The following is a 13034-nucleotide window of genomic DNA, read 5'->3' as shown; positions in this document are numbered from 1 at the left end:
CCATTTCAATGAACTCCCGAGGCTATGCACTTGTAAAGAGTCCCATTACCAGTATAAATGATTATTCCCTTACCAAACTGTACTATGGATATTTTAGCACTCATCTCTGAGCTATAAGTATCAGGCTTGTGAGCATCTTGTCCAATTGTGTATCCGTTAATACTTGTTGATATTACACGTGCCTCATGGTGACTGTGCAGAGTCCCAATGACTGACATTTATGGAGCATACCTTTCCTCTGTAATCTGCATGGTTATGTTTACATGATCAACTCATCTCTGCTCACCATAATGCTATGAAGTAGGCATCACTTTTTAGAAGTAACTTTATTTGTTTTTGGCTATGCTGGGTCTTCACTGCAGCAAGCTGGCCTCTCATTGTGGTGGCTTCTCTCGTGGAGCAAAGGCTCTCGGAGGCGAGGGCTTCAGTAGTTGAGGCTCTGCGGCTCTGGGGCACAGGCTCAGAGGTCGTGGTGCAGGGCCTTGGCTGCTATGCGGCATGTCGGATCTTCCCAGATCAGGGATGGAACCCACGTCTCCTGCGTTGGTAGGCAGATTCTTTACCACTGTGCCACCAGGGAAGCCCAGGTATCACTTTTATATCCATTTTACAGGGAGGAAACCAACTTTTAGTTGTATCTGGAGATGTTCGTCGCTTCAACCAATGAACAGTTTAGAGTTAAGACGTATTCAAGTATAAGCAACCAGTCACACTGTCTCCCCGCACGTTCACCCAAAGACTGCCTTTATCCTGAGTATTGATTCCCACCCTTTGTTTCCGTTGGCATCCAAGCTACTCTGCCGCCACCTGCTGACCAGTGCAGAGAACTGCCTGACTCAGTATCGTCCCTAAAACCTTATTTCTCCTTCTGGGAGTGTTTTTAGGGCAGTGAAAGTCTGCCTTACGTTCCACTTATTTCCTAGTTTTAAAATGCCCATTTTATTCCATACAACACTTAATGCATATCATTTACATCTGACGAAGAGATGGTCATGAGATTGATCCGCGTAAGTAGAACACTTAGTCTAAGAAAGTGTAGTCCATACATTGTAAAATTTCAGTAGTTCCATACACTGAATGGGTTTCTTTGCTGTAGAGAATCCAAGTGGAATGAGCAATGGAGATGTGTAACAAGTTTTCTTGAAGGAAAAAAAGATGACACTCTGTATACATTTAGCTTTCTGTCCCCTCTGGACTTCACATTCTTCTCCTGCCTTGTCTGATGTCCATAGTGTTAGGTTGTCTCTAAGCTATTGCATGATGAGGATGTTTTTGTCTGAGTCTTCATTCAGTACATCAGATTCTATCATGGCTTCACCAAAAGTGGTTTCAGCCACTATGCAGGCAAACTCTGGGTTACTCAGGATTTCATAGTAAACTATAGAAAAGCTAAGAGCCAGCCCAAGGTCAATTGGGTGAGTAGGTTGCATCTATTCCATATGCATATCTAATGCCTTCTGGGAAGCTCCTTGGGAATTGTCTGTAGTTTGTTTTTGATCATCACCTTATGCAACAGGGGAACTGGAAGCAGTCTCCATTTTCAGACAAAAGATCACTCTCTGGGTTAGCTGCACTGGCTGTGACATTAACTATCCAACAGTCTCAGGACGGTGGTGCAGATGGTTCTCAGTTCAGACTGTGCTTTTCCCCAATAGTTCTTAATCAGCTGCAATTCTTGTCAGAAGTGTTTGTTTTTTGCTCAAAGCTCAAGATAACTCTCCAGGTAGACCTGTGTCCCCGAGGATGTCCTTGTACCCCCCTTTCCCAGAGTAGGCTGTGTTCTCATTGGATAGCTCCAGTGGGTTTTCATCTTGGTTTTCAGCCAGAGCTGTGGTTTTGTCCGAATAACCAAAGTTTCAGCTAGGTGTCCAGAGGTCTCGCAAGAAAGAAGGTTATACCTATTTCCACCCACTGCACAGCTACAGCTGGAGCCAGAAAGAGAATAATATCTGGGCAGTTGCTCATGCCAGTTGCCAAAGGGGTAACCCTGACAGGGCTGGAAGTCTGGCCTCACTGTTTGCCTGTACCAGTAAGAATTATGTTACTGGGCCCTGCCAAAACCTGCAAAACTCTTCGACCAGTCACTAGACAGGAATTAACCATGACATACGTTAACTCTGAGGCTTCCGTGGTCCTGATTCCCCTCTCTGGTCACTCGAGGGACACCAAGTGAGACAGAAAGGATGGGACAGCTGTCAGTTGCTCTGAGCTTGAGTCTTCAGCATTTTCCCTATATTATTCTCCAAGTAGTTTCTAAGAAGGAAAAATGATAATAAATGTCTCCTTTATTCAAGCCTTCCTCCTTCTGTCCCATTATTGTCAGCAATGGCAGAGCCGAAAGTTACCTGGGGAATTGGTCACCCCATACTTTCATCAGTGTCCTCATCCCCAATTCTTTGATGGCAACCTTTGACATTTCCTCAGTCTGACTGATATACTGTGCTTTATAAAATCAACTTTAAGGCTTATCTTCTAACCAGTATGCAGCCTGTAACCTACCCTAAATAGAATTTCTGGACATGCCATTACTTCCTGGAGACCTTTAGTAGGGAAATGACTCAAAGCAAGAGGTTTGCTCTCTTTCCTAAAGCCCACCTCATTCTCTGAAGCTCTCATTTCTGTAGACTGGGTAGAATTAGAGGTGCCTCCATTTTATCTCCACAGGTTGCATGTGCCCAGGAACATCAGAACCTGGCTTCTCTGCTAATTGACTTCTAGTGATGCTGTTTGTGGTTAATGTTCTTCAGAGACTGTGTATGAGGTTAGGGCCTTTCATAGCCACAGTGTAGATAGAGTTTCCTTCTCTAATTAGCTTCCTTCAGTTCCTTTAAGTGGGTATAGGAATGGGAAGGACATTTTTTAAAGTATGCTTTTTACTGTAACCTCTTTTACGCTTTAATTTTACAAATGAAGAAATTGAAGGCTGGAGGGGTAAAATGACCTGGTTAAATTCACACAGCCAGACAGCAAAGAGCAGAAGACTGAACCCAGGGCTCCCGACTCACAGACTAATGCCTATTTTTCCTGTTTTGTTGAAAAAAAATATTGCCACAGTTTTTTAAAATATTGTCTTTTCATTTAAAAATACTTGCTCTTTCAACTCCATTATGAATTCAGCTAGTGGCTTCCCCTCAGAAGTAAATTACTATTTAAATCCAGTTTTCTGTAGGAAAATGCATTTCTAAATCTAAATACTCAATTTTCTTATTGTCTCAGTCTATTTGGGCAGTTAAACTACCATAGACGAGATGGCTTAAATAACACATTTATTTCTCACAGTTGTAGAGGCTGGGAAGTTCGAGTTCAAGGTGCTCATAGATTTGGTGTCTGGATAGGCCCTTCTTCCTGGTTTTCAGCTGGCTGCCTTCTTGCTGTGCCCTCATATGTAGAAGCGAGTACCCACTCTCTGGCCCCTTCTTATAAGCACACTATTCAGTCGTGAGAACCCCATCTTGTGACCTCATCTAACCTAATGACTTCCCAGAGGCCCATCTCCAGCTCCGTCACTCTGAGGGTCAGGGCTTCAACATATGGATTTTGTGCACACGTTCACGGGTGTGTTTCCCAGCTTGGGAGAGGGATACCAACCTGTATGCCCTACTTTGGGAACTTTGGAAAAATATGTTACCTAAAAATTCTATTTTCATAAGGATCCAAAGGTGTACAAAAATAAAGTTTGAAGATTTAACTATGGTATACATTGATGTGACTATAGTACTGTAATAGGGAAGAACATTTTGTATTCTATTACAAGTTAATCACTAGAGGGATGTTGCCTATGAGCTTAAGTTAGACATAATGGCCAATCTCTGGGAACTCTGCCTCCCAGGTAATGAGCATTAAGCTAAAATACTTTTGTTTAGCTCACAGGAAACATCTTGACCAGGCCCACTCATGAATGACTGTAGGGAGGAAGAAATCAATACATCCCCTCTGGAGGCTGATGGGAACCAGGAAGTGTTTGACTCGAAGTAAAGTCCTCCCCTTTTAGTATAAAAGGAGTCTGAATTCTAACTCAGGCAAGATAGTTCTTTGGGGCATGAGCCCATCATCTTCTCGGTTAGCTGGGCTTTTGGAATAAAGTCGGTATTCCTTGTCCCAAGAACTCATATCTCAATTATTGGCCTGTCATGCAGTGAGCAGTATAGTCTTAGACTTGGTGATAACAGTATCCCACCTGCTCCACGAGGAGCCCTGGGCTGGTGTTCAGAACAAGTGCACTGGAACCTCTGTCCTGTCCTCAGTGTTTTGCCTCATCCTCATCCCATATCCATTCTTCTATAAAACATACTATACTGACCGAGATTCCAGGCCAAGAAAGAGAATGCCTGGTTTGAATTTTGGCTTTCTCATCTACTAGCAACGTGGCCTTGAGAGTCCAATAATTGGAAAAAAAAATTTTTTTTTAAGGAGAAAAAAAAAAACCCAGGGAATTGTCCAGAGACTACATGCCTAAATGAGGGACTGGTTAAGGGAAGCTTCAATAAATGGTTACCTAACCGCTGATGGGATATAAATATATAGGAAGCTACAAGCTGTCATTTGGCTTTGGAGTACACATTTGACCTTGCAGTACAAAAAGAAGCAGGTCAAAGGCTAACACAGTTTTGCCAAGAGAACGCACTGGTCATAGCAAACACTGTCTTCCAGCAACACAAGAGAGGACTCTACACATGGACATCACTAGATGGTTAACACCAAAATCAGATTGATTATAATCTTTGCAGCCAAAGATGGAGAAGCTCTATACAGTCAGCAAAAACAAGACCAGGAGCTGACTGTGGCTCAGATCATGAACTCCTTATTGCCAAATTCAGACTGAAATTGAAGAAAGTAGGGAAAACCACTAGACTATTCAGGTATGACCTAAATCATATCCCTTAGGATTATACAGTGGAAGTGACAAATAGATTTAAGGGATTAGATTTGATAGAGTGCCTGAAGAATTACAGATGGAGGTTCGTGACATTGTACAGGAGGCAGTGATCAAGACCATCCCCAAGAAAAAGAAATGCAAAAAGGCAAAATGATTGTCCGAGGAGGCCTTACAAATAGCTGAGAAAAGAAAAGACGTGAAAGGCAAAGGAGAAAAGGAAAGATATACCCATTTGAATGCAGAGTTCCAAAGAATAGCAAGGAGAGATAAGAAAGCCTTCCTCAGCGATCAATGCAAAGAAATAGAGGAAAACAATAGAATGTAAAAGACTAGAGTTCTCTTCAAGAAAAAGAGATACCAAGAGAATATTTCAAGCAAAGATGGGCACAATAAAGGACAGAAATGGTATGGACCTAACAGAAGCAGAAGATATTAAGTAGAGGTGGCAAGAATACACAGAAGAACTATACAAAAAAAAAAGATCTTCACCACCCAGATAATCACAACGGTGTGATCACTCACCTAGAGCCAGACATCCTGGAATTCAAAGTCAAGTGGGCCTTAGGAAGCATCACTATGAACAAAGCTAGTGGAGGTGATGGAATTCCAGCTGAGATATTTCAAATCCTGAAAGATGATGCCTGAAAGTGCTGCACTCAATATGCCAGCAAATTTGGAAAACTCAGCAGTGGCCACAGGACTGGAAAAGGTCAGTTTTCATTCCAATCCCAAAGAAAGGCAATGCCAAAGAATGCTCAAACTACCACACAATTGCACTCATCTCACACACTAGCAAAGTAATGCTTAAAATTCTCCAAGCCAGGCTTCAACAGTACATAAACAGTGAACTTCCAGATACTCAAGCTGGATTTAGAAAAGGCAGAGGAACCAGAGATCCAATTGCCAACATCTGTTGGATCACTGAAAAAGCAACAGAGTTCCAGAAAAACATCTACTTCTGCTTTATTGACTATGCCAAAGCCTTTGACTGTGTGGATCACAACAAACTGTGCAGAATTCTTCAAGAGATGGGAATACCAGACCACCTGACCTGCTTCCTGAGAAATCTGTATGGAGATCAAGAAGTAACAGTTAGAACTGGACATGGAACAACAGACTGGTTCCAATCGAGTAAGCAGTACCTCAAAACTATATATTGTCACCCTGTTTACTTAACTTATATGCAGAGTACATCATGAGAAATGCTGGGCTGGAAGAAGCACAAGCTGGCATCAAGATTGCCGGGAGAAATAACAATAACCTCAGGTATGCAGATCACATCACCCTTATGGCAGAAACCAAAGAAGAACCAAAGAGCCTCTTGATGAAAGTGAAAGAGGAGAGTGAAAAAGTTGGCTTAAAACTCAATATTCAGAAAACTAAGATCATGGCATCCAGCCCATCACTTCATGGCAAATAGATGGGGAAACAGTGGAAACAGAGACAGACTTTATTTTGGGGGGCTCCAAAATCACTGCAGATGGTGACTGCAGCCATGAAATTAAAAGACTCTTGCTCCTTGGAAGAAAAGCTATGACCAACCTACACAGCATATTAAAAAGCAGAGACATTACTTTGCCAACAAAGGTCCGTCTAGTCAAAGCTATGGTTTTTCCAGTGGTCATGTATGGATGTGAGAGTTGGACTGTGAAGAAAGCTGAGCGCTGAAGAACTGATGCTTTCGAACTGTGGTGTTGGAGAAGACTCTCAAGAGTCCCTTGGACTGCAAGGAGATCCAACCAGTCCATCCTGAAGGAAATCAGTCCTGAATACTCATTGGAAGGACTGATGCTGAAGCTGAAACCCCAATATTTTGGCCGCCTGATGTGAAGAACTGACTCATCTGAAAAGACCCTGATGCTGGGAAAGACTGAAGGCAGAAGGAGAAGGGGACGACAGAGGATAAGATGGTTGGATGGCATCACTGACTCAATGGACATGAGTTTGAGCAAGCTCCGGGAGTTGGTGATGGACAGGGAGGCCTGGCGTGCTGCAGTCCATGGGGTTGCAAAGAATTGGACACGACTGAGAAACTGAACTGAACTGAACTACAACCTGTCATAAAATGAATGTCATTCAGAACCCAAAATTTAATTTAGAAAAGCAATGAAGGAAAGAACTATCACTTCCTGCAAATTGGGAAAAGTGAAGCGAGTTCTCTGTATGGATTAGAAGCAAATGAAGAAATCAGAGCCTGTGAATAAGATTACCTTTGTGATATAATGTGTGTACCAATATTTCACCATATATATATATAATATATATATATTACATATTACTGTGTTTATATATAGTATATATATAACACATATAATACATATTACAATGTTTATATATTATATATAACATATATATTACATATTGTAATGCTTATATGTATGTTATATATAATATATATCAATGTTTTGTGCATTAATTGCCTGGCATAATGTGATTAGGTAGGTGAATCAATATTGACTGAGAACATAAAAAACAGAAATTGTAAAACTCTTTTTTTTTTTGCACAAACATGGCAAAAATCCCCCAACATTTGAGAAACCCTAGGCAACTTTAGTTTAAGGGAGACCCTGGCCCAGTTTCATCAAAGATACAAGGTCACAATTCACCAGCAACTTGTTAGTCTCCTTTCTCGCTTTGTGGTGCCCAGGCCTGTACTGTGTATAAACAACCCTAGAAACAAGCAGATGTTTAAAATCCAGGAGACACCATTCAAGCACACCAGGTAAGATATTATTTGGACATGCAATCAAAAATGAGTTTGCTTTCCCCACAAATTGATTCTACAGAGTGTTTTCTGCTTCCCAAAGAGACCTCAAAAATCAATTTTTTTTTCTTTAAGTAGCACTCATGCTTGACCCCTAGGATCCTGATAAGAAGTAAGTTTATACTCCAGAAATGAAAACACTCAGCTTTTAATGTTGTTTGGGAAATAAAGACCCACAGGATTCAAATATTTTTCCCAACATTAAAATAAATTGGATGTTAGTGATAAGAATGGGTTTGAAATTGGAAGTAGTTGAAGCCCTGACTAATCCCAGATAATGAGACAAAAGCTCTCACCTTTTTGTTTGAGTGAGAAAAGAGTCATAGATGTGCTGTTCATTTGTGCACAAAGGGAGGAAAAAGGACATTCTAAAACTCTTCTCTTAGCTTGACAAAGAAACCTCATAAATATTTCATTGCCTTTTAAAAAGTAGAGATATCAGTTTTAAAATAATTACTAGGAAAGAAAATTACTAAGATAACCAATTAGAACTGCAGACTGTTGGAGGTTGCAGGGAAACTTTTCAGAGGGCACAAAAGCAATCTCTCCGCAGGTCTGTCTGTCTTTAAAAGATTCCTTTGAAAAAGAATGCATTTGAATCAGTTCTAATGAGGTGGATGAAACTGGAGCCTATTATACAGAGTGAAGTAAGTCAGAAAGAAAAACACCAATACAGTATACTAACGCATATATATGGAATTTAGAAAGATGGCAACAATAGCCCTATATGGGAGACAGCAAAAGAGACTCAGATGTAAAGAACAGACTGTGGGACTCTGTGGGAGAAGGTGAAGGTGGGATGATTTGAGAGAATAGCATTGAAACATGTATATTACCATATGTGAAACAGATTGCCAATCCAGATTCGATGCATGAGACAGGGTGCTCAGGGCTGGTGCACTGGGATGACCCTGAGGGATGGGATGGGGAGGGAGGTGGGAGGGGGGTTCAGGATAGGGGACACATGTACACCCATGGCTGATTCATGTCAATGTATGGCAAAACCACTACAATATTGTAAAGTAATTAGCCTCTGATTAAAATAAATAAATTAAAAAAAATTCCTTTGTATAAATATCTTGCAGAGACAGTTTTATAGTAACAGAAAACAACACAAGATTATATGTTTTTACAGGTATCTCCAAACTGAAAAGAAAGTAAGGCTGGTACTTCTGTGAACATCCTAGATTCAAGCCTTTATCAGAAATACCTTGGGAATTCTCCAGTGGTCCAGGAGTTAGAATGCCACATTTGCACTGCTGAGGGCATGGGTTTAATCCCAGTTTGGGAACTAAGACCCTGCATGCCCTCGTGGTGTGGCAAAGACCAAGCGAACACAAACAAAACCCTAACCCTGACCTTCACGTTACTGAAGTGTTTATCAATAACATATGCCTAATTCTTTATAAGAGAAGAAATAACATCTCTTTCTCTTTGTTTTTCTGAAAAATTTCAGGGGCAGTTTGAGAGAAAAAGGCAAGGCTAAAACGTACTTTCAAAAAGTATGTTTGTTAGAATCTTTGGTGGCAATTGATAGAGACCCAGCTGAAATACACAAAGGAGGAAGAACGGAATTTGTTATGAGGAATGAGACTGTCTCACAGAACCCAAAGGCAAAGATGTGGCAGGACCTTGACAGCTGACTGGAACCAGGTCCCCAAGCGCCAGGGGAAATGAGAAGAGGCTCTCCATCCTGGGTCTGCACTGCCCCTTCAAGCCTCCAGTTTAATCTGTTCTCCAAACTATGGGGCAGAAAATATTCACCATCTACAACTCCCTCTCTAGAATTTAAGACAGTTGAAATCTTTGATCAACAAATATCTTTCAATCAACAAATATCTGTTAAGTTATTGCTATTGTGTGGTTCTCAGTAGACAGTAATCAAAAAAATAGACCAATTCTTTCCCCTTCTAGAACTATATTCTCATGAGAAAGATAGTCAGTAAACAAGTAAATACATAAAATTGTGTCAGGTGGCTGCAAGCAACATAATGAAAATAAAAGCAGTATAAAGGGAGAGAGTGATAGAGGTGCTAGTTTAAATAGAATTAATGGCCAAGGAAGCCTCTTTGAAAGGTGATATTCGGCAAAAATCTAAAAGAAAAAGAGAGACAGTAAGCCATGCTAATACTTGGGAGATAATGGGTTTTGATGCTCTGAGTTTTGGTAGATTCCCAGTCTCTTAGAAGTTTCTTTTATAATTATTATTAATTTTTATAGGACTATAGTTGCTTTAAAATGTTCTGTCAGTTGTGGAGCAAAGTGATCATTTATACATGTACATTTGTATATATACAGGCTTCCCTAGTGGCTCAGATGGTAAAGAATCTGCCTGCAATGTGGGAAACATGAGTTGGGAAGATCCCCTGGAGGAGGGCATGGCAACCCTCTCCAGTATTCTTGCCTGGAGAATCCCCATGGATAGAAGAGCCTGGCAGGCTACAGTCCATGGGGTCACAAAGAGTTGGCCATGACTGAGAGACTAAGCACAGCACATTTATACAATCATATATATCTCCATATATGTACCACGGAGCATTGAATAGAGCTCCCTGTGCTGTGCAATAGTTTCTCATTAGTTGCATAGTAGTGTGTTTGTGTCAGTCCCAGTCTCCCAATTAATCTAACTTCACCTTCCCGCCTTGGTAAGCCTGAGTTTGTCTTCCATATCTGTGGATCTATTTCTGCTTGGCAAAAAGTTCATATCTATGATTTTGCTAGATTCCACATACAAGCAATATTATACAATAGTTGTTTTTCTCTTCTGACTTAACTTCACTCTGTGTAGCAGTCTCTACGTCCACCCCTGTCTCTGCAAATGTCATATTTCATTCCTTTTAATGGCTAAGTAATATTCCATTACCATGTTCATTATCCATTTCTCTGCAGATGGATATTTATGTTGCTTCCATGTCCTGGCTATTGTAAATCACATTGCAATGAACATCAGCTGCATGTATCCTTTTGAATTATGATTTTCTCCAGATATGTGCCCAAGAATGGGATTGCAGGATCATGTGGTAGCTCTATTTTTAGTTTTTTAAGGTATTTCCATGCCGTTCTCCGTAGCGGCTGTACCAGTGCACATTCCCACCAACAGTGTAGGAGGGTCCCCTTTCTCCACACCCTCTCTCCAGCATTTTGTTTGCAGAAAAACAAACTTCTTAAAGTGATCAAGTGAATCTTGCTACTGGACCCTAGTCCAGGCTGTGAATGCAATGATTCCTATGCCCTCCAGCAGGCCCTAGATCTGCACCATGCTGAGTCTCTCGCTCGTCTCTGGCCACAGAACACCAGCACCAATGCTAAGTGCCTCAGTTCCTTACAAGACTTTCAGGAGAATGTGTCACCTCTTTCAGCCAACCTCGGATGGCAATCCTAAAAGGAGCTGAGGTGAGGGGATGTCTCAGTGCATGCAGGGAATTTTCTTCTCATCCCTGCACCTCCGTCAGCTCACAGATAAACCCTAAAGATAAATATACAATCTAAGGCATAGTACACTTGCCTACAAGCAACTTCAAAATAAGTCCCCAAAGTGAATTGGCTTCTTCCACCCCTCCCCATGTGAGCACACTGCTCACAGTGCACCCAGGTGAAAGTTCTGGCACCAACACTGGCTGTGCTCAACTGGTTACAGCTCATTTATCTCTCACTAGCCAGAGTGTCCTCCTAAGTTTACGGCCCCATGTTGTTGCAAGCTGGGTTTCCCAGGAACTGACTCAAACTGAGGGCATGTGCATGACATTCATTAAGGAGTGCCTGTGGTTAACACCCGTGGGAGGGAAGAGAAGGGAAAGGAAGGAAGTTGGAGTGGATGGAGGGAGAAGTCAAATTGTGATTCAGTCTCAGTTACGGTCTTGGTCAATGCCCCAGGGAGCTCTGGAGCTAGGATGTCTCTCCATAGCTGTCCCGTGTGTGTGCAGGCTGAGTTGCTTCAGTCGTGTCTGACTCTGTGTCGGCCTATAGACTGTAGCCCACCAGGCTCCTCTGTCCATGGGATTCTCCAGGCAAGAATACTGGAGTGGGTTTTCATGCCCCCCTCCAGGGGATCTTCCTGACCCAGGGATCAGACCCGCGTCTCTTCTGTCTCCTGCTCTGGCAGGCAGGTTCTTTACCACTAGCGCCATCTGGGAAGCCATAGCTGTCCAAGTTGGTTGGACCAAAATGGCAGGACTTTTGTGTTTTCGCATCAGTGGTTTTGAGGAAGTGCAGGTCACATAGAGAGGCCACGTAGACGTGTTCCAGTCAAAAGCCCCTGCTAAGGTCCCTGCCGACAGCACGCATCCTCCTGCACACACGTGGATGAGGAAGCCTCAGGATGACTCCAGCCACAGCGTCTGACTTCAACCCCCCCGAGAGACTAGGTTCAACTGAGTCCCGTCAGCCCCAACACTGTAAGAGATAATGATAAAATACAGACCACTGCTCCAGGCTATGCAGTTGAGGCGGTGTGTGACACAGCTGCAGATAGCCAAAACATTGAAGAACCCTCCCCGGGGGGCTGAAGCAGGTCTACCTCAACCTCTTCTGGTCACAAGCACTTAATAGTGTTGTCTTCGGATCTAACCATCCTATCAAAGTTCTTATCACAATTTCTTTCAAGAAATTTTACGTCCTTCAAAATAAGATTTTAAGATCTGTCTTTCACTTCCCTGAGGTAGACCAGCAGATAATTTTCCTGTAATGGGTGGCATACGGATGCTGAGTCCAAGGCCACTGCAGCAATGGTCTATTTTCTGTGCAGATCACTTGCACTATATCCCAAAGCAAGCAGCTGTATCCAGTGGGACATCGTAATGTGTTATTGTGACTTTTACCTGATCACATTTACTAGTTCATTCTGAGACTTTACTACAATAAATAAAAAAATAAATCACTTTAAAGGAAAAAACTCAATAGTGAAAGAAAAAAAATTTAAGTTGGCAGAGCCATTGAAGGATTTAAAAAGGAGAATAACAGGTTCTCAGATTTATGTATTTAAAACACTGCTGTTTCTGTTGCATGGAGGATAGAAGAAGGACCATGAATTAGGAGGCTATGGCAGTCATCCCCAGGAAAGATGATAGATGAGAATCAAGAGGATTTGATGCCAGAGGCTTCCATGGTGGCTCAGACAGTAAAGAACCTGCCTGGAATGCAGGAGACCTGGGTTCCATCCCTGAGTTGGGAAAATCCCCTGGAGGAGGGAATGGCAACCCACTCCAGTATTCTTGCCTGGAGAATCCCATGGACAGAGGAGCCTGCTGGGCTACAGTCCATGGGATCTCAAAGAGTCAGACACAACTGAGCAACTAACACTAACACTTAGATGTGGAAGGTAACAAGAGTGAAATTATCAAGGATAATTTCTAGGTTTCTGGGATGAGCAGCTGGAAGAAAAGGCTGAAAGAAAAG

The 13034-nt window shown here is 42.1% G+C and overlaps 1 protein-coding gene and 1 pseudogene across 1 annotated transcript in view; both read right to left on the bottom strand.

Moving 5' to 3' along the window:
* Positions 1-311: 311 nt before the first annotated feature.
* The window catches only part of LOC145545634 (uncharacterized), a 64290-nt gene continuing 51567 nt past the window's right edge, over positions 312-13034 (bottom strand). The window contains exon 5 of the mRNA XM_081590482.1: positions 312-2253. The gene's annotated coding sequence lies outside the window, so the exon portion shown is untranslated. The remainder of the gene's footprint in view (positions 2254-13034) is intronic.
* Positions 1026-4110, bottom strand: LOC145545635 (14-3-3 protein theta pseudogene; annotated as a pseudogene).

This window comes from Giraffa tippelskirchi, chromosome 4 (genome assembly GCF_054371585.1).
Source record: "Giraffa tippelskirchi isolate mGirTip1 chromosome 4, T2T-mGirTip1v1.2.pri, whole genome shotgun sequence".
NCBI classification, from domain to species: domain Eukaryota; kingdom Metazoa; phylum Chordata; class Mammalia; order Artiodactyla; family Giraffidae; genus Giraffa; species Giraffa tippelskirchi.
Note: the sequence above shows the minus strand (reverse complement) of the source record. Positions and strands in the feature narration are given on the sequence as shown.